The following is a 22,161-nucleotide window of genomic DNA, read 5'->3' as shown; positions in this document are numbered from 1 at the left end:
GCCAACCCATAGTTTCCCCACGCAGCAGCGTGGCTGCAGGATATTCAGCAGGCTCGCTCACTCGTTTCAGAATGCAGACTCCCGGTTTCACTGAGTGCATGGTCCTTGTGGATTTAGCAGACCTTGTCCAGCTGGTGCATCGCTGGAACTGGTGTTCTGGGTCACTTTCTGGCTTTTATCTAGTATTTTTCACAGAGGTGTTTTTTTGCCATGTCTCTCCTAGCCTCCATCTTAGGTTCTCAATTTATTTTTAATTGTAGTAAAATATATATAACATAAAAATTTTAACCATTTTAAGTGGATAATTTTTTGACATAAAGTACATTGACAATACTGTGTATAGTTTGTAACTTACACCACTATCTATTTCCAGACTGTTTTCATCAGCCCAAACCAAAACTCATACTCATTTAGCAAATACCTCTCCATCCCCCCCTTCCCTTACCCCTGGTGACCACTATTCTGCTTTCTGTCTCTATGAATTTGTTTATTCTAAGTATTTAATATAAGAGAAATCATACAATATTTATCCTTTTGTGTCTGACTTACTTCACTCAACACATTGACTTCAAAGTTCATCAATGTTGTAGTACGTACCAGCCCTTTACTTCTTTTTATGGCTGAATAATATTTTATTGTGTGAATATACCACAGTTTGTTTTTCCATTCATTTGTTGAGGGACACTTGGGTTGTTTCCACATTTTGGCTACTGTGCAAAAGGCTGCGATGAATATTGGCATACAAGTATATGAGTCTCTGCTTTCAGTTCTTTTGGGTATATAACAAGGAGTAGAATTGCCAGGTCATATGATAATTCTGTTTAATTTTCTGAGGATCTGTCAAACTGTTTTCCACATGGTTACACCATTTTACATTCCTAACAAAAATGTACAAGGGTTCCTATTTCTCTGCATCCTCGTCAGCATTTGTTATTTTCCATTTTTAAAATAATAGCCATCCTAGTGAGTATGAAGTGGTAGCTCACTATAGTTTTCATTTGCATTTCTTTTATGGCTAATGTTGTTGAGCATCTTTTCATATACTATTGGCCATTTGAATACCTTCTGTGGAGAAATGTCTATTCAGATCCTTGGCCCATTTTTTTTTTTTAATTAAACCTTGTTTATTTTTTAAACTAAACCACTAGGAAAATAGAACACAGTCTTGCAACAGCAAACAGACAGGCTATACTATCACTTCAAGTAATCAGTTGGTAGAAAGACAAGATCCTTGTCAAAATGGTAAGGTGTCAGTGCTGGGGCAGGAACATGGCATGTTGCAAAGGCCCCAGGCTGAATGTGGTGTTTGGTCATGGGGGCTCCCCTCCTTTGCACCAAGGGAGTCACAGCTCACCCAAGCCCCTGAGTTGCTTGCTTTTTCTCCCTTCACTGTTGCCAGGGGATTGTCTCAAGAGGGCTCTATTATTTTAGGGGGCTAAGCAGGCAATGCTGGGTTTAGGCTTTCATTCCATTCTGTTCCATGAGAAAATGGTCTTTCCAAATCCAGTAATTTACAACTCTGTTAAGCAGCCAACAGTTCCTCTTTCACTATTCATTCCCAGATGTGGGTATATATCCCTATTAAAACTCCCTTTCCCTTCAAAGGGCCAGCGTCACTGCAAGACTATCCTTTTGCTTTCTGGAGATAGCTTCAGGGGCCATCCCGACAATCAGTGAGAGAGAAGCTCTGCTTCCTACGCCCAGTGTCACACCACTTCTCATGCTTTTGCATGGACTCCAGGCTAAAAGATGTAATGTGTGAGAATTTCAAGAAAAACACAACTACATCTTGATGGCCAGGTAAGGTTATCTACAGGAGCCTTTCAAAGTTCTCTTTCAAAGTATCCTTTTCTCACAACTCCACATCTTAAGCAATTTCAGGCCCTTGTATATAAAACAAAATCAAGTAAATCAAAGACCCAGAAACCTTTTTTTCCCCTTCTAAATTAGTGACCTCATGGATTTTGTTTTACAACCTATGGAAAATGGCATGATGTTACATCTGGTAAACAGGAGGCTGGCCACAAACAAATACCTCTCCTCAAACAGACAAGTTAGAGGAAACTGCCAGCCTGTTAGCACCTGCACACCAAGAAGAATCTGGGATGTTGCAGGACTCTGGCTTGGTACAGCAAGGGAGCATCCGACTGCCAGGACAAGCACTTGCCACTTGGAACTTAGGCTTTAAAAAACATGCCTGCGCTATCTCTGATCCAAATGTTAGCACCAGTTTTTTCCATTTCACTTTTTATGGACTGAAGTATATAAAGGAACTGGTGTCCAGAGGCGGGTGACATATTCCTTAACCTTGCTGCCATCCTTAATTTCTTCATTCACAAACTTCACTTGAAAGACCACAATTCCCAGTCCTCTTTTGTAAAGATTCCTGCCTTCATTCCCAATGGCACTGACAAAGACTCTCATTTCCCCATGGATGAGAGAGACTCCTTCATCTTCATGGTCATGGGTGGGATGAGGTGCAGTGGTCACCACACACTTGCTCACACAGCTCTCTAGCTGCTGCTTCACTTGAAGCTCCTTATTCCCTGCATCCATTGAGTCTTTGGCTTTGTTGCTGCAATGCATGGTACACGAGGTCAGGTGGTCCTGGAATTTCTCCAACTCGCTGGTCCCCAGGGCCTGAGCCTGAGCCAGAGGTGTGTGGCAGTGCTCAATGCACTGATGCACTTACTGCATGGATTCCCGGCTGTCCTCCCAACAGCCGGCGCTGCACTGGAACATGAGGCCCTGCATCTTCAGGATGTTCTCTCTCTCCAGACTCTTCACCATGGAGTCCACTACCCCTGCATGCGGAGCTGCTGCAGCTCCACCATGGCAACTCTGCACAGCGACCCTGTGCCCCGCCGCACTGGCAGCCCATTATTAATTGGGTTGTTTGCCTTTTTGTTGCTGAATTGTAGGACTTCCTTATATATTCTGGATGTTAAACCCTTATCAGATACGTGGTTTCCGAATATTTTCTGCCATTCTGTAAGTTTTCTTTTCACTTTCTTGATAATGTCCTTTGATGCACAGAAGTTTTTAATTTTGATGAAGTCCATTTTATCTACTTTTTCCTCTTGTTGCTTGTGCTTTTGATGTAAAATCTAAAAATCAATCGCAATTGCTTCATTACTGCCTTTTGTGTATTTAGGTTGCCTTTTTGTAGTGTACCATTTTGATTCCCTTCTTTCCTTTTCTCTATATTTGTTAGTTATTTTCTTAGTGGTTACCTTTGTAATTATAATTAACATCTTAAACTAATAACAATCTAGTTCAACTAGTACCAACCTAATTTCAGTAGCGTACAACTCTCTACTACTCTATATCTCCTTCCCTCCCCTTTTATACTGTTAGTGTCTCATATTACATCTTTATACACTGTAGCCTGTTAACAAAGATTTAAAATGTTATTTTATATATTTGCCTGTTGAGCCATATGGGGAAGGGAGGGGGAAGAGTTACAAACCAAAAGTACAAAAATACAAGATTTTATATTTATCTATGTGGTTACCTTTGCCAGTGGTCTTTATTTCTTCTTATTTGTTTCTTCCTCTTTATTTCTTCTTACTATTCTGTCCTTTTATTTCAGCTTGAAGGATTCCCTTTAGCATTGCTTGTAAGGCAAGTCTTCATAACGAACTCTCAGTTTTTGTTTATTTGTAAATATCTTAATTTCTCTTTCATTTTTGAAAGCTAATTTTGCTGGAAATAGAATTCATGGTCTTTCCTCAAGGACTTTAAATATATCATCCCACTGTCTTCTGGCCTGCTGTGGTTTCTGATGAGAAATGTGTTATTATCTTATTGAGGATCCTTCATATGTGACGAGTTGCTTCTCTCTTGCTGTTTTCAAAATCCTCTGTCTTTGGATTTTGAAAATTTCATTCTGATGTGTCTTGGCGTAGCTCTTTTAGAGTCTATCCTGCTCGGAGTTCCTTGAGTGTCCTGGATATGCACATTCATGTCTTTCATCAGATTTGAGCAATTTTCAGCTATTTCTTCAAATATTTTTTCTGCCCCTTCTCCTCTCTCTTTGTCCTTCTGGGACTCCATGATTCATATGTTGGTACACTTGATAGTGTTGTTTTTCTCCATTATTTATTCTTTCTGCTTCTCACACTGGATAATTTCAGTTATCTTGTCTTCAAGTTTGTTGATCCATTCTGTCTGTCCAAATCTGCTGTTAAATCTGTCTAGTGAGTTTTTCATTTCAATTGCTGTACTTTGGAGCTCCAGAATTTGTTTGGTTCCTTTTTATAATTTTTAAAAATAATTTTGTTTTTAATAGTTTCTTTTGTTTCCTTATATATGGATTCCTTTAGCTCATTGTACATATTTAAGATGATTGATTTAAAGTCTTTGTGTAGCTTTCTCAGGAATGATTACTGGCAAATTCTTTTCTTTTTTTTTCCTGTGAATGATCCATATTTTCCTGTTTCTTTGTGAGCTTTGTAATTTTTTGTTAAAAAATTGACGTTCTGAGTATTATGTTGTTAATACTCTATAAATCTAGTTCTCCCACTGGGGTTGCTAATTTGTTGTTGTTGTTGTTGACAGCTAGAGCCATCAATTTGTGACTTTTCCAAACTATTTTTCTCCGAAATAGGGAATGAAAAGAGGAAAGAGGAAAAAAAACATAGGCATGACCTAAAGAGGTCTTCTAGAGACTTCTCTACCACTTTTCCCTGTAGGGGTTGGAACAGTGGCTACCCTCAGATCACCCCCCACCCCACCTCCAGCTATCTGAAATAGCTGATCAAAAGCAAGGACTGGCTACCAGAGCATACACTCCTGGATTTTGGAGGACTAGGCTCTTGTAGCCCATCCTGGTACCAGCAAGGTGTACCAGGAGCCTGGGCTGCAGTCCCCCACTGCTGCCTGCTGTGTGATTGGAGGATGGGGAGTGAAATTCACCAATCTTTACCCCAATCTACCATCCTCTTCCTCCAACTCTTCCTGAAAACCATACAGTGGTCCACTAGACTCCCGAGTTTCAGATTGTTGATTCAGACAGTTCCTACCAGTTCAATAGTTGTTTTGGTGGAGGGATTGATTCCTGGAGCTTCCTGCTCTGCCATCTTCCCACAACCTTTCCTCATTTGGTGCATCTGTTTAAGAGCTGCTTGTGTTTAGCACAAATGCCCAAAGTTTATATCAGGGTCTGAGGTCTTAAATCCTGTAGTTGCCAAATAAGTGAATGTGGTAGATATTCTCATGAGTAACTTCCTGGCCACGACCCTCCCATTCCCGTCGTGCTTTGGCTGTCCTCCTCTTGACAGAAAGGCCAGAAGTTCCTGAACAGACCCGTGTCTGCACTCCTGAGAGCTGGAGGTCTTCTGTGCTCCAGATGCCCAATTACGTTACAAACACATCTAATTGCTTTTAGGCAAGTGAATGTTTTCTGTGTTCAACTGAGCTTTTAAGGTTTCATTAGGAAGCTAATCATTAGCCGTGATTAAGCAAAAACTGAATGTTTGGAATGAATATTTTAAGTTCCTATTTCCAAGCTGATTCAGCCTTCTCAGGATTACTGATTGTCAGCTGGAACCAATAGTTTTTCAGTCTCTTGCAGTTTGCCCTCCATTATTAGGAAATATTTCCCCCTCTTCATTCAACTGGGGAAGAAATTCAAGGCTTACTCAGAGCCCTGAACATGAATCTGGTTCTTTGATGCTCAATTAAACAGTGATCTTACTGCTCTACCTACTCCACTGTAGGAAAAGAGACTCTAAACTTTGCTTCTCATTCTAAATCAACTTGAAATTTTCACCATTTGCTGCCCTTCCGTATTTGTCTTCGTAAATATTTCAGAATTTAATAAGACAGATCAGATTAATTTTTGCTGATATTTAAATTGAAGATATGATCAGTATTAAGCATTTATTTTCAAACTGAAGAAAGATCAAAAGCGATAAAGATGCACAAAGCTTAAAGCAGTTGCTGCCGGTGACTTGGACATTATTGATATCAGTGGAGGCACAATGCATTGGAATAGGGTTTTAGAAAGATTTTCTCTGAGAAAGAACACATTTTGACAGCATTTCCCAAAGTATGTTTTTCAGAGTCCAGAACATGAGTCTGACAGGTGCTTAAAGGGGGAAAAAACACTTCTATTGAAAACTTCCTTGTGTTTTAGTGATTTACAATATACATTGCCATGTTAAAGGCTCTGAGAAGTCCTGCTGTCAGGAAATCTTAAACATAGTGTTTTCCAAACTCACTTACCTTTGAATGTCTTTTTCTTTTTTTTTTAACCTAACACCTGGAACCATCCCTTAGCATGTTGGAATACACGTTGGGGCATAACTGTTGTAGAATGAGAGTTTAAGGAATAGTCTATAGCAGTGGTTCTCAAACTTGAGTGCACATCAGAATCCTGGAGGACTTGTTAAAACACAACTTGCTGGGCCTCACTCTCAGAGTTTCTGCTTCAGTAGGTTCAGAGTGGAGCCTGAGAATCTTCATTTCTAACGAGCTCCTAGGTAATGCTGATTCTGCAGGTCAGGAACCACACATTGAGACCACTGATCTTTGGCCAAACAGGAAGGAAAACAAAAGTTCCCAAACACCACAGGCCTGCTGTTATACAAGGTGCATGTTAGCACACTCGTTCGATATATACTGATTGAACTGGTTATGTGCCTGGCACCATGCTAAGTGCTGGGGATGTGTTGATGGTGGACACAGGCCTGGTCCTTGCCTTCTGGAGCTTACAGGGTAATGGAGAGACAGACAATAAACAGGTAAAAGAAACGAGTCAATGGTTATAAATTGAGAAGACTGCCATGAAGGAAGCAAACAGCATGCTCTGATACTGAACAAAAGGGGGTTGGGAAAAGGCCTCTCTGAGGTGGCAGTGAAATTTAAGCTGATTCTGGCCATGAATTGGGGGCCAGGGGGAAATAGGGGGAATTTCAAGCAGGATAAAGACTTGAGTGACGGCCCTGAGGAGTGTGGGGAGAATGTGGCAAGTTCCAGGGACTGAAAGAAGGTCAGTGTGACTGGAGGAAGGTGAGTGAGAGAGAAAAGGGAGGAAAGGGAGACTGAAGAGGAGACAAGGAAGGCCCAGCTCATTCCAAGCTGTGTGAACTGTGGTGAGGAGCGTGGGTTTCAGTCTAAGTGCAAAAGATTCTGGTGGATGTTTTAAAAAGTCATTCTGGCTGCTGTGTGAGGGGAAGAATAGAGGCTGTGAGATCTGCCTTGACCCAGCTATGGTCTTCCCAGAATGCGCCTGGAGTAAGCTGGGGGCAGAGGTCAGGCCACCATGAACTCCTGTGCCAACCTAATGGATGACTCATGTCACTAGAAGTGAAGAGCCGTGGACTGCTTCTAGGTGTGTACCGGGGGTAGGACACACAGCATTTGGTGATGGGGTAAATGTAAGGGGCAGGGAAGAGAGAGATGTCAAGAAGGACTCCTGGGTTCCTGGCTTGAGCCAGTAGGGAGGAGAAGGGGAAGAGCTGGAGCGTTGGGGTGGGGGTGGGGAGTGGGGAGTAACTGTATAACATCATGAGCCAATCTGTGTCTGACAGAGGGGATAGAACTAAAGAGTGGCTTTTCAGGGCACAGTGATGTAATCATAGTCACCATTATTCTGCAAATATAACAACTGACTGTTAGCTGGCATACAAGGGAAATGGTGTTGAGTTTAATAAACAGTGTTGTTATTAGAAAGTTGCTGTGTATGATGTATGTCAATGACTGTCTGATTTGCCCTAAATTAGAAAATGAATAAGGCCATTTACTACTAAACATAATGTCTTTCTCTAATAATTCACTTCAGAGAGCAATGCTGTGTAACAAACCACCCCAAAACTTAGTGGCATCAAACAGCCATTTTTTTATGCTCAAGGATTTTGTGGGTTAGGAATTCAAGCAGGGCATAGTGGGGATGGCTCGTCTTATTCCATGATGTCTAGGGCTCAGCTGGAAGGACTTGTCAGCTGGGGGTGACTCGACAGATGGGGCCTGGAATCATTTGGAGATATCTTCACTCACAAATCTGGCAGTTGATGCTGGCTGTCGGCCTGAGCATCTATACGTGGCCTCTCCACGTGGCCTGGGCTTCCTTACAGCAGGGTGGTAACTGGTAGTTGAACTTCTGACATGTCAGCTCAGGGCTCCAAGGGCACATCATCATTGCAAAGATCTTGTATCTCTGAATTATAAATGACAGGTTGCTGAGTTCACATTCTGCTTAATGGGATGCCAGATAAGAAAGAAATTGCTGTATTTAGCATGCTGCTTCTGGAATAATCTGACTCCTAGGAAAGAGATACCTAGTAAAGGGGAAGGGCTGGATATTTTGCATTAAACCAGATGACAAGAATTTTCTTCCTTTGGATCTGAGCCAGTCACATAGTAAACAAGTATTTTTCCAGTCTCCTCTGCTTACCCAGCACTGAAGGGTGGAACAAGCAAGCAATAGTACATGCTTATCAGACAAGAGGTGTTTTGTAAGCCAGGACACATCAGAACTGAATTATTTTATTTGAATTATTCTAAAACATTACTGAGCCCAGATTTTCCAAGACCCCCACTCTTAGATCCATTCCTATAGATCTCATCTATAAAGTAGCAATGCACAGTGCTTCCCATAAGTGTAGAAATTATCCTTGATGCCAATTTTGGATCATCTTCCTATTCGAAGGCAGGAAGACATTGATCTGAGTTGGATGCTCCAGCCCTAAAACATAATCCTTGACCTAAAATAGTAGATTCCAAAAAGGGGAATGTTGGCATCCGAGGAAATGTGCAAGATGAGCCATTGGGAGCAATGGAATATCTACTTCTTTTTCTTTAAAAATGTTTAAATGTATTTTGGGTATGTCTTATAGAATATTAAATATGATAAAATAGTAGTATGTGTATGAAATTTATGAATGACTAGTTAAATAAATAAATTTGTATGTGATCTAAAAGTTGCTACTTTTTTAAATTGATGGGGCACTGCTTAAAGGTATGTCTTATCACATTTATACCTTTATCTAATACTTTTCAAACTTTAATATTTGAGGGCAAACTGAGGAAACTTACTTTTCAGAGCTCATTGCAAGAGTGATTCTAATTTGGGGAATTAACTCGTACTATCAGGGGTGGATTGAACTGTGTACCCCAATTTTGATATGTTCTTGGTTTTGGTCTGCTTTCTGGTAGGTGTGGACCCATTGTAAGATCTCTTCAAGATGTTACTTATTTAAAATGTGGCCCTACTGAATCAGGTTGGGCTTTAATCTAGATTAGTGGAGTCCTTTTTAAGTAGAGTGAAGTCAGAGGGAGAAACCACCGGGAGCAGTCAGAAGTCAGAAGTCAGTGGAACCCAGAAGAGAGAGGAGATGCTGCCGCCATGTGCATTGCCATGTGACTGAAAAGTCAAGGAACCCCAAAGATTTCCAGCCAGCCAGAAAATTACAACCCTTTTAGGAAGCAAGACTTCTAGCCTCTGAAACTATGAGCCAATAAATTCCTGATGTTAAGCCAACCCATTGTATGGTATTTGTTTTAGCAGCTAGGAAACTAAAATACAATCTAAGCTCACAAGAGACTGATTTATAAGCCAGAATGCCAAATATTGATTTCCATTATCTTGAAAACTAGACCTGTCATTTATACATGCTGTGCTTTTATTATTGGACAAAGTAATTTTTTTCAAGATACTAAATATCAGACTAGAATTGATTTGATGAACCTTGAACTAGAAAGAAAATTTTTGGTTGCTAAAGAATATTTGCAAGAAGCCTGTATACCCTAATGTGGATTGTTCTTGGGGTACAGCATAGAATAGTGACTAAAAGTGTGAGCTTTGGTGGCTAGACTGCCTGGGTTCCAGCTGTGGCTCAGTTACCTACCAGCCATATTATTACCTTGGACTAGATAATTACATCTCTATCCTCATTTGTAGAATGGAGATACTCATAGTTCCTACCCACTCCAAGCGAAATCCATGGAATTTGCTTAGAGCAGGGCCTGGTTCATGTTAAGAACCCAATCAATGTTAGCGATTCTTCTCTATTTGAGGGATGCTTCTTTCTAGAGAAATTGTCTGGGATTAAAAACCCTAATTCTCCAAATGTATTCTCCCATAGAACTATCCTCTCTTTAACATCTGTCACTTTCATTGGGTACCTTTGTCATTTCAGTGTCTGAAGCCTTACAGAAAAGGGATCCTTACTCATTCAGCTTTCTGTCCCTGGAACCTATCTAGATGCCAGGTTCTTAAAAGCTGCCCATAACTGTTTATGGTATAACCTAAGCTCAGAACATATCTTGGATTGCAGTTGATTGGGTCCAAACTGTATTGCTTTTGGCCAAAGGCATGAGCACACTTAGAAAAGTACATGTCCCAGTTGCCAACTCAAATGCAGTAGGAGTGTGTGAAAAAGGTGGTAGGGGGTGGTGGGAGCTGAGCTCAGCTGGAGCATTCATGCCTCAATCAGGACATTCAGAGTCAGATTTCAAATTCAAATTCTGAGGGCCTGTGCTGGCCATATGGCCAGTCTGGGATGTGGATCTTCCAGTACACTTTAGAAGTTCTTTAAGCAGATTTGTGGTCCAATTTTTTTAGCCCTGGCACAGATTAGAAGAGTATTTTTGAATTTACAAATGCATGTTAGTTGTCCTTACTAGAGTATTTACTTAAAGGCAAGAACAGTATTGTTTCTCTTTGTCTCAACAACCCCCTTCCTCCTAGGCTCATTGTGAACATTATTAGACAATTCTTCTGTTCATTTAATAAAACAAATCAACTCATTTATATCATCACTATGTCATTTTAAAGTGTGTTATCTAAAATAAGTCCAAATTTAGAGGCTGCCACATATGGATGCTCAGAGTTACTAGTAAAACGCTTCTTTCATTGGGTAAATTTTAAGGTGAATGGTTCCCGATGCCAGCACCTTATCTCATCAGCATTGCTTCTACAAAGTGTATTTTATGGTGAATTACTCCTGTGAAAACTCCAGCAGTTGGCTAAGTCATTCACTGTCTTCTGGAGATGGAATAGCATTTGTCAAACTTTTCTAGTGTTAGAGTTGCCTCTTCTTACATTTGGCCTCATGGTTCCCAATCTCCCTATTCATAGGTGTTAGCCCACAGGAAACCAGAGACAAATCAAGGGACCCACTTGCTGTTGTCGGTGCTAATTCTACCTTTTTGTCACCCCAGTAATTACAGGTGGCTGTTTCAGCGATTAGATTTTAGTCACTAATGAAAGGCTTGTCAGGCCAGCGCTTCTGTCAGGTGATGCCACCCACGGTGTCTGACATGTTTCCATTGCGTTTGTCTGATCTGTGCATCTCAGTCATGGGACCTACTAGAGAGGATGTTTATCTGGCCTTTGGGCGTATTTTCCCTCCTCATGAGGGTTTGGTCAATGCCTGTGTCAATTACCCTGGAATTTAGGTGAGACTAGGTGGGACATGTCCTTATCTTTCCCCACTTCTGTCCCCACCCCTGTCCTCTTGTTCTCTTTCCATCACCCAGCCAGAATGGGCATGTTGGAGAATGGGTAAAGGCATGGATTAAGTAATAATAATAATGGGCAACACTGTGGAGTGCTAACCACGTATTAAGAATTGTGCCATGTGCTTTATAAGCATCATTCTGTTCCATCCTCACAAATCCCCAGGAGGTAGGAACTATTATCACCCTATTTTACAAAGAAACCAAGGTTTAGAGGAGAGGCTAGTAACTTGCCCAAGGTGTCATGTAACTCTACGTGGGTTGTGGCAGCCTTAGTAGGTGTTGTGGCAACGCTAACTGGATTTTCAAATAAAGTGGTTGAAGTTAAAAAAAAAAAAAAAAAAAAAAAGCCTTGGGTTCTTTGTAAAATGGGGTGATAATAGTACCTACCTCATGGGGATTTGTGAGGATGGAACAGAATGATGCTTATAAAGCACTTGGCACAATTCTTAGTACGTGGTTAGAACTCAACAAGCCAGAATTTGAACCCGGTCGTTCGGCCCCCAGAGCCCACTAGGTTGTACTGCCATCCTCAGAGGTGGCTAAAATTCAAGGCAGAATAAACTAAATGCAAACAGACTCAAGAGGACACCGAGAAAGGAACTACTACTTCTGAGAGACATTGCTGAGAAGCCGCGGAGGTTGAGGACAGGGACTTCTAAGATAAGTAAGACATTTTAGGGACGGGAGAAAAGGAGGAGGAGGAAGGAGGTTCTAGTTGAGAAAACCACCGTGGCTGACTGAGCAGAGGCATGGCGGCGGGAAAGCGAGCGCCCCGGGCTGGGAGAGTCGCTAGTGTTGGACTGCTGTGGGCTGCAGGGAGAGGAGAGACGCAGTGGGAGGCGCAGGAAACCTGCAGCCATTTGTTCTTCTTCCTCAGCAGAAAATGGACTGTGGTCTCCCCGCCCCAAGAGGACAGGCTGCACCGCACATGCTCTCTGCTCAACCTGGAAGCGAAGCCCTTGTCTTCTTTATTCCTACTTAAGAGACTGCGCTGTTGGGGAGGCGCTCTCCAGAGCTCCTCTTTAGCTTGGGGAAGTGCTTGACCTGCCTGACCCCACAGGGTGGGCGCCCCCAGAGGACAGAGGGGTGCCTCAGAGGGAAAGAACTTCCGGTATCAGGCCGGTGCTGCCTGGGAACTCCAAGAACACAACAGCTGCGCTTCCCTTCCTTGCACTTCAGCCACCCCTTCCCACACCCTTGACCTTGTGCTGACAGAGAAGGGTCAAGAACAGCAGCCATTAAGGGGTTCTTGCTGCCCAGACACAGCTGGTAGCGTGTAAGGACAGCCTCCAGTGACCTGAGGAATTTAGAAAGTCCCCAGTCAGCCAGATGGGAAATAAATTAGTTTTTCACCCTCTGAATGGAATTTCCCCAGGAACTCTAGGTCCCAGACCAATAATTTGGTCTGGGATGTGACAGCCCCAGCACACCTGACTCTTTGGGAAATCCATCCCTCTGGAGAATTCTTGACAGAGCTTGAGAAGAGTTAATCCACTACCTGTGATCCTGCTTTCTTTTCTTCTTGTCCTTTATAAAGCACTTTTGTGGAACCACTCCCCCTCTGTAATCTCTTCAACACTCCCCTTTTAAGAAATAATGTTAGTCTCCTCCATCACCAGTACTCTTTCCTCAGTTCTAGGTCTGTACTGGCTTATTTATAAAGATTACCAACCCCTTCATTCTATTTTCTAAGACTGTTCCAACATCAAGATTTCTTATGTCTGGACAAATTCCACACTAGTAGTTTCATTTTAATGAGAGGCTCTAATCATTTCATATACATGCTTGGGCTTGCCAGAGACAACTAAATAAATGTTCCACATTAAAAAAAAAAAATCAGCAATGGTTCCCTAGTATCACAAGCCACAGGGCTCCCAGGAACTGGTGTTTGTGGACCTTGTCACCCTCTAGGTCTTACTGTAGGTGAGGTCCCATAAAACCGGAACTCTGCTGCAACCAGCCCTCATTGGGCTGAGTCTCACAGCTTTCCCATTTTCTTGGCAAGCCTGTTTCCTCACCCACTGGGTAAGTAAGGTGGAAAACTAGTCCACAATTGAGAGCAACAGAATCAGTTGGAAGCCTGAAGGGCTGAGGCTCTGGGGCAAGCAGCTTTGAAATAAGGCCAAGTCCTATCTATGATGGACTGAGGGGTTTGCTTCCTTTAATCAAGGTCAGAGCTGGGCGAGAGCCACAAACGGGGGCATCTATTCTATACAGACCCTTTGGTATCCCCAACCCCTTAAACCACAGAAACCTGCAGGCTTTGATAAAGAGTCTAAGATAAATCAAGATATTACTCCTATTAATTCCCTCCAAGACACATATAATGAGCACCTATTGTTTGCCAGACCTGATGCTAGGTTGATACAGACATGAATAAGACAGTCCCTGCTCTTGACCCCACAGCCTGGTTGGGGGAGGCATTAAAAAACAAGAATGGGCAATCATTTGATGGTGCTCTGACAGAAGTCTGTAGATTTCTGTTTACAGATGTACAGGGAGAGGAGTAGAGAATCAGAAGAGGTCTCAGAGGAAAGGACACTTGAGCTGAGTTGTGAAAAGACTCTTACAAGTGACTCAAAAACCCCAAATCAGGGATTCTCTGATTTGTGGCTTTAAAATAAATGCAAGCATTGTGGTTATGTCAAATGTCCCTGCTTCTTCTCAAGTGGGAATTGCTGAGTGTCTCAAATTATCACATCTCTACATTCCCATCTATCTGAAGTACACCTTTTGGACAGGAGGTCACCACTGATAGCGATCTTTGCTTTGGCAGGGAGAGGATGGAGAAGCTTATCAGGCTTGTAGCAGGAAGACATACAGATTCTTAGAAATAAAATGGTGCATGAGAGGTAGGCCAGAGGTCGTAGAGCTCTGTTGTATTGTCTGGTGGCTTTCAGTGAGTGGAAACCTAAACTCGTATTTAGAGTGGGAAGAGAAATTTTATCAAGACAGTCATGCTTACAACCTAAGTGTATTATCTAGGGGATGAAGTTGGGGAGCAAGCTAAAGACCAGCATTGACTTAAGGATTGTTGGGAGGAAAATGCCACATATCAGAATGTACTGTGGCCTAAGTTATTTAACCAGGGGCTAGTGGTGATGGGGTCTTCTAGGGGTAGGGGTTGTTCAGGACTGAGCAAGAAACATACCCGTGATCGTGGGGTTGGTAGGTAGGAGGTGGGTGATAGATGACTAGTCTCTCCAAGCCACAAGACCATGTAGGGTATGGGCTGATAATTTTCTTTGTCTAGTGGAAGTGGAAGGCTGATGTGCTAGTGAGATATATCTGGATTGTCCCATCTCCAGGTCAGATTGCCCAGCTAGGAACACAAAGACTTCAAGTCTGGAGCAGCTAAGAGGTGAGGTCCCAAGATCCTCATTTGATTGAACCCCTGGATCCTCTTTTGCTTTCTAATCATTATTTTATAATTCAGGGGAAAATAATTAATTTTACACAATTTAATATGCAGACCACTTTCAGAAATACATATGGTATATATACCATACATATGCAAGATATATTTAAATTAAAAATCATATAGGAATGGGAAGTTAAGGCTTAAAGTGTACAGGATTCGTATTTAGAATGATGGAAATGTTTTGATAATGGATGGTGGTGATGGTAGCACAACATTGTGAACACAACTAACAGCAGTTATATGTATCTGAATATGATTAAAAGGGGAAATGTTAGATTGTATACACGGTAACAATAAATATTTTTTAAAATCCATGAAACTACACAGTAAATCAAGTTAAACCATGGACTTGAATTAATAGTACAACTATAAAAATGTGCTATCATCAGCTATCATCTATTATAACAAATGTTCCACACGAAGGCAGGATGCACATGGTGGAGTAGTACATAGGAATCCTGTGTTTTATTCATGATTGCTCTGTAAACACAAAGTTTTCTCTAATAAAGGGAAAAAAGTCTTTCACTTGCATTGATTCATATACTCAATAGGGGAAAAATAATACCTGCAAGCAAACAAACTACCCAAATATATATCAGTGCTTAATTCAGCAAAGGAGCCCCATGTCCTCTTATGTGCATATCCCTCTCTGGTGTTGAATGCATGGACATTTGAGCCTTTTGTGGGAAAAGACCCCAGTCTGGCCCCTTCTATGCTCTAAGAAGCCAGATTGTTAAAGTGAGGATCCTAAGGGACTCTTAACTCATGATAGCTACAAAGCAATTTAAAGTTAGGTTGGGGAAAATATTCCCTGTAATCCAAGTTTATGAAGGCCAAGCGTATCCCCAGTGACCGTTTTCTCGGATGGGTGTTCTTAAGTAGGTGTAGCATTATTTGAGACTGCCCTGGAAGTGAGAGGTGCATCTCCCATATAACCTCGTCTGTGAGAAGTGCTGTAATGTAACCATCGCCCAGTTCTGGGACCACTCATAAGAATCTGTAATTCTACCCTCATGAAGTAGAATGCTCTGTGTAGGAAACATTGTGCCATATTTGGTTTTTTATCCCATTGGCTCAATTTAGAAAAGGCAAAGATGAATGCTTAGCCTGTTGGTGTAGGAAGTGGCCCCCTGGTTATGTTCCTGAGGGCCTTTAACGAGTCTGCGGTGTCCTTATTTCTAATAAATGGATAGGATTCTTTCAGCCATACTAGGATGTCTCTATGGAAGAGGGGTGTGTCTATGTGTGTGTGTCGGTGTGCCTGTGACCCTATCCTTCAGGTCAGTTGACAGGGACGCTCAGAGGAGGGCAGAGACCTCCAAAGTACCAGAAGAGGGTGGAAGCGTTTTTTTCCTGGGAGAGAAATTTTTCCTGGTTAGTAAGTGAATTAATGGTGTCAAGAGATCAAAAAGAATATGGAGTCAGGAGACTTGCGGATACCAAATACTGGTGTGTGTGACTTTGGGCAAGCTATTTAACTTTCTGAGTCAGCCTCGATACCTGACCTGTAAAATGGGGGTAATAATACCCACTTGATCAGTTTCCCTGAATTTTCTTAAGAATCAGCCTATGTATTGTATTGGACCTGGCTTTGGCAACCGTATGGAGCATTAGAGAAATTGCAGTTTTACCACAGTTAGTCACAAACTTAATGTTTTGTCATTTCTACAAGATAATGAAAGTTTTGGACAGGAAAACAATATCCGGTGCTTTACTCTTTCTGTGTAATTGCTTAAAACCGGCGCTTGTTAGAACACACCTGTTTCTCTTTTAATAGAAAAGTCTATTCTTTTCTCAATTACAAAAGGAATTTTGTTTTTTTGTTTCTAAATCACATTACATACAAACCCTGAAACACAGGTAAACAAAGAAGAAAATGTAAAATGCCCATTATCTTACTCATCCCAAGATAATCATTGTTAGCATCTTGGTGAATGGTGCCAATCTGATACAGTAGGTCCAGATAGTTGTGTTATGATTTTTATTAGGCTAGAAAAAAACAACAAAAATTTGTTAAAGAGATACTAATCATTTCAGTTTGAAAAGATTTTCCTTGGACAACAGAAATTATTTTATAAGCTTTTGGTTTTAATCCCCCCCCCCCCCAAAAAAAAAAAAGAAAAGAAGATTGCAGAAACCAACCCTGTAACTAAGGGATATTGTTATGCCCAGAGGAGATGCCTTTGAGCACTGTTCTTTCCCCTTATGCTGCACTACTTCTTTCTCTCTTCAGCGTGTTTTAACATTGTGTATATGTGTGCCTGCTGTTTGCTCTTTGCTGAAGGGTGTGTTTAATATTGGAAAGATCACTACCTAGAGTCAAGAGACCTAGCTTCTTTTAAGCGCCATGAAGTCAGGGATCCTATCTGTCTGGAATGCTGCTGTGTCCGCAGGACTGAGCACATGTCGTCGCATGCATCAGGACTTCCTTCCTTCTTGCAACTTAGTAATATTACATTGTATATGTATACCACATTTTGTGTTTCCATTCATTGGTTGATGGACACTTGGATTGCTTTCATCTTTTGGCAATTGTGAATAATGCCATTAAGAACATCAGTGTGCAAATGTCTATTTGAGTTCCTGCTTTCATTTCTTCTCGGTATATACCTAGCAGCAAGGTTGCTAGGTCATATGGCAGTTCCACACTTAGCTTTCTGAGGAATCGCCAAACTGTCTTCCACAGCAGCTGCAACAGTTTTCATTCCCACCAGCAGTGAATGAGTGTTCCTAATTTCTCCACATCATCTCCAACACTAGTAGATACCTTTTTTTTTTTTTAATAATGGCCATTGTAGTAGATGTGAAATGATATCTCATTGTGGTTTTGACTTGCATTTCCCTGGTAGCTAATGATGTTGAGTGTTTTTTCACGTGCTTTGGAGCCATTTGTATTTTCTTTTTGGAAAAATGTCTATTCAAGTTTTTTGCTCATTTTTAAATTGGGTTGTTTGTCTTTTTATTGTTGAGTTGTAGGATTTCTTGATTTATTCTGGATATTAAACCGTTATCAGATATGTGGTTTCCAAATATTTTCTCCTATTATATAGGTTGTCTTTTCACTTTCTTGACAAAGTCCTTTGAAGCACAAAAGATTTTAATTTTGAGGAAGTCCTGTTCATCTATTTCTTCTTTGTTGCTTGTGATATGGGTGTACAATCTAAGAAACCATTGCCTACCACAAGATCTTGAAGATGCTTTCCTACATTTTTTCCTAGGAGTTTTACGGTCCTAGTTACTATATTTAGGTCTTTGAACCATGTTGAGTTAATTTTTGTGTAAGATATGAGATAGGGGCTCTCTTTCATTCTTTTGTATATGGACATCTAGTTCTCCCAGCACCATTTGTTAAAGAGACTTTTCTTTCCCAATTGAGTGGAGGATTTGGCAGCCTTGTCAAATGTCAATTGGCCATAGATGTGAGGGTCTATTTCTGAACTCTCAATTTGATTCCATTGGTCAAAATCTATCCTTGTGCCTTTACCATGCTGTTTAGATTACTGTAGATTTGTAATAAGCTTTAAAATCAGGAAGTGTGAGTCCTCCAACTTTGTTCTTTTTAAAGATGTTTTTAGCTATTCAGAGACCCTTACCTTTCCAAATAAATTTGATAATTGGCTTTTCCATTTCTGTAAAGTGGCCTGTTGGAATTTTGATTGGGATTGTGTTGAATCTATTTCTAACTTCAGTTTTGCCAGTACTTGCTTCATGTATTTGGGGCAACCTAGTTAGGTGCATATATATTAATGATTGTTATTTCTTCTTGGTGGCTTACTCCTTTATTTATATATAGTACTCTTCTTTGCCTATAACAGTTTTGCATTTAAATTCTTTTTTTGTCTGTATTAGTGTAGCTACCCCAGCTCTTTTTTGGTTACTATTTGTGTGGAATATCTTTTTCCAGTCTTTTACTTTCAGTCTATTTGTGCCTTTTGGTCTAAGGTGACTCCCTTGTAGACAGCATATAGATGGATCATACTTTTTTTTTTTAATCCATTATGCCAATCTGTGTCTTTTGATTACGGAGTTTAATCCGTTAACATTCAACGTTATTACTGTAAAGGCAGTACTTACTTCAACCATTTCATTCTTTGGCTTTTATATGTCATATCTTGTTTTTGTCTCTCTTTTTACCCTTTTAGTTACCCTCACTAATAATCTTCAATTCTACACTCTCCTCCAAGCCTCAGCCTTGCAGGACTCCTTTAATATTTCTTGTAGGGCTGATCTCTTGTTGATGTACTCTCTCAGTTTCTGTTTATCTGTGAACTTTTTAATCTCTTCCTCACTTTTGAAGGATGATTTTGCTGGATAAAGTATTTTTGATTGGCAGTTTTTCTCTTTCAGGACTTTAAAGATATCATCTCACTGCCTTCTCGCCTCCATGGTTTCTGATGAGAAATCAGTGCTTAATCTTATTGAGGATCCCTTGCATGTGACAAGTCAATTTTCTCTTGCTGCTTTCAGGATTCTCTATCTTTGACATTCTGAGTAGTATGTGTCTTAGTGTAGGTCTATTAGGATTTATTCTGTATGCAGTATGTTGAGCTTCTTGATCATGTATATTCATGTCTTTCATAAGAGTTGGGAAATTTTCAGTCATTATTTCCTCAAATAATCTTCCTGCCCCTTATCCTTTCTCTTCTCCTTCTGGGACACCCATGATGTGTATGTTTGTACACTTCATGCCATGCTGTCATTCAATTCCCTAAGACCCTGCTCAGTTTTTTCCATTCTTTTCTCTACCTGTTCTTCTGTCTGTGAGATTTCAATTGTCCTATCTTCTAATTTGCTGATTCTTTCTTCTGCCTGTTCAAATCTGCTGTTGTGTGCCTCTATGTATTTTAATCTCTTCTATTGTGCCTTTCATCCCCATAATTTCTGTTATTTTTCTGTTTATATTTTCAAATTCTTCTTTATGCTCACACAATGTCTTCCTAATTTCCTTTATCTCTTTAGTGATATCCTTGATCTCCTTGAATTGATTTAGGAGATTTGTTTGTACTTCTTTGATAAGTTGTTCCAAATTCTGTATCTCCTCTGAAGTTTTAATTTGTTGCCTTGACTGGGCCATATCTTCCTGTTTCTTAGTATGGCTTGTAATTTTTGGCTGATTTATAGGCATCTGATTATCTTGATGAGTTTACTCTGAAGGCCAGTTTTTCTCTCTTGCTTAAGGAATTATTATTGACTGGCTTTGTGTTAAGCTCTTCTTTGACACTTGGTTCAACTTATTCTAGACCTTAAGAATTGCCCAAATTTAACTGATTAGATTTTTCATTTCTTCTTCATCTGATTCTTGTCCTGGGTACATGGTACGATTTTTAAGATTGCACTATTTGTGCAATTGTTTCACCTCCAGGGGAAAGCTTCCTTTCCTCTCTTCCTTCTCTGGGAATCCTGATATGTTCTGTGTATTTTTGTTTTGCCTCAGTTGTTTTTTTTTGTTGTTGTTGTTGTTTGTTTGTTTGTTTGTTTTAACTCTTCTTTCATTGCCTCTAGCTGCTTTTGCTTAGAGAGCCAATTCTGAGAGGAGGGTCATCCCAGAGATGAATTTCCCAAGTCACTATTTTCCAGCCAAAACAGGGACAGGGACCCCCAAAGGGGGTGCAGACCAGTTCCAAAGGGCCCTGGGGAGAGGGTCAGGAAAGACTCCAAAAGGCTTTTTTGATGGCTCTCTGAAGGTGTGCTTTCCTGGTCTGCCCAGCAGATGTTGCTTTTCAGCAAACTCTTCCCCATAGCCTTAAGGGGGTCCTGTGTCTTTGAACTTCCACTACCTTCACCATTGTCAGGAATGGAGTTGACACCGTGACTGGTGGTCCCTGTCCAGGATGGGCTAAATCCATGGCTAAAAGCTGGGACCCAGTGATCCCAATTTACTGATCAAAAGCCACGAGTAGTACTCAGCCATGTGCCGCCCTGTTCTTGGGGAAGAACACTTCCACATCCCTCTTCATCTACAGCATCCAGCCAGGAACCCGACCACAGAGGCTAGCCCCAAGAGTGGGGGATCGGTGCTGGTAGTTGCCACTGAGTGCTTTACTCCAGTTTTTTTTTTACCACAGTGCCTCAGCCTCTTTGTCTCACTCCTCCCTGGATGCTGTACAATGCTCCCCTGGCTTCTGGAGCCCCAGAACAGTTGTTTCAGAAGTTTCTGCCTGTCCACCAGCTGTTTTTGAAGGAGGAATGAGTGCTGCAGCTTCCTACTCCACCATCTTCCCCTGTTTTTCATTCTTTTAACATTGTCTTTCAAAAAGCAGAAGTTTTTAATTTTGATGAAGCACAATTTATTGCGTTGTTCTTTTATGGATCATGCTGAGGAGTCATATGTAAGAATGACATTTTCTTTGCCTAACCCAAGGTCACAAAGGATTTCTCCCATGTTTACTTTTAGAAATGTTATAATTTAAAGTTTTACATTTAGTTCTATGATTCAATTTGATTTAATTTTTGCCTAGGATACAAGATATGAATCAAAGTTCAGTTTTTTTTTTGCATGTGGCTATCTGATTGTTCCAGCACCAGCACCACTTACTGACAAGGTTATCCTTTACCAATGAATTGCCTTCACAACTTTTTTGAAACTCACTTGTTCCATATAATTGTTGGTTTATTTCTGGAATCACTATTCTGTTCCATTGATCTATTTGCCCTTTTTTGCACTGATAGCTTTATAATACATCTTAAAATCAGGTAGTGTTAGTTGTTCAACTTTCCTCTTGCCTGCTTATACTTTTTACTTACAAGAATTTTTCCTGGGGTCTAGAGTATTAGAGCAAAAATAATAATTGTAATGAACAATAATTTTCATATTGTTTACTCTGGCTTGTAACTACTCAGTATCAGCAAGATGTGAATAATGGATTCATATCTAGTTTTGAATCCTGGTTTTACCACTTGCTAGCTGTGTGACTCTGGACAAGTTACTTATCATCTCAAAGTATCAGGATCGTTAGCTGTAAAATAGGATGGTAAATAATTCACAGCATTGTTTTAAGGATTAAATTAGAAAATATAAAATCTTTGATTCATATTTTGCTTAATATGCATTATTTTCTTTTTTAAAACTAGTGCAATAAAAATATCCAGTGGCTAGTTACCTAAGGCAGATATAATAAAAATGTCTTTGGTGTTCTCATTTCTTTTATTGTATCTTCATTTTAAATTCTATTGAGTGCTTCTTTCAAGTGCAGCTTTCGAGAGTTAGATATAGTTTTGAGATCTGAGCTTACAATTTGAACATTTTTGGATATAGCAAACTGTACTATGTTTAC

General features: G+C 40.6%; 1 protein-coding gene and 1 pseudogene across 4 annotated transcripts in view; one reads left to right on the top strand and one right to left on the bottom strand.

Annotated features, from left to right (window-relative positions):
* The window catches only part of ANKRD44 (ankyrin repeat domain 44), a 351,473-nt gene that overhangs the window by 162,755 nt on the left and 166,557 nt on the right, over positions 1–22,161 (top strand). The gene's annotated exons all lie outside the window — the stretch shown is intronic.
* Positions 2,421–2,834, bottom strand: LOC119543961 (annotated as a pseudogene).

This window comes from Choloepus didactylus, chromosome 9, assembly GCF_015220235.1.
Source record: "Choloepus didactylus isolate mChoDid1 chromosome 9, mChoDid1.pri, whole genome shotgun sequence".
Taxonomy (NCBI): domain Eukaryota; kingdom Metazoa; phylum Chordata; class Mammalia; order Pilosa; family Megalonychidae; genus Choloepus; species Choloepus didactylus.
Note: the sequence above shows the minus strand (reverse complement) of the source record. Positions and strands in the feature narration are given on the sequence as shown.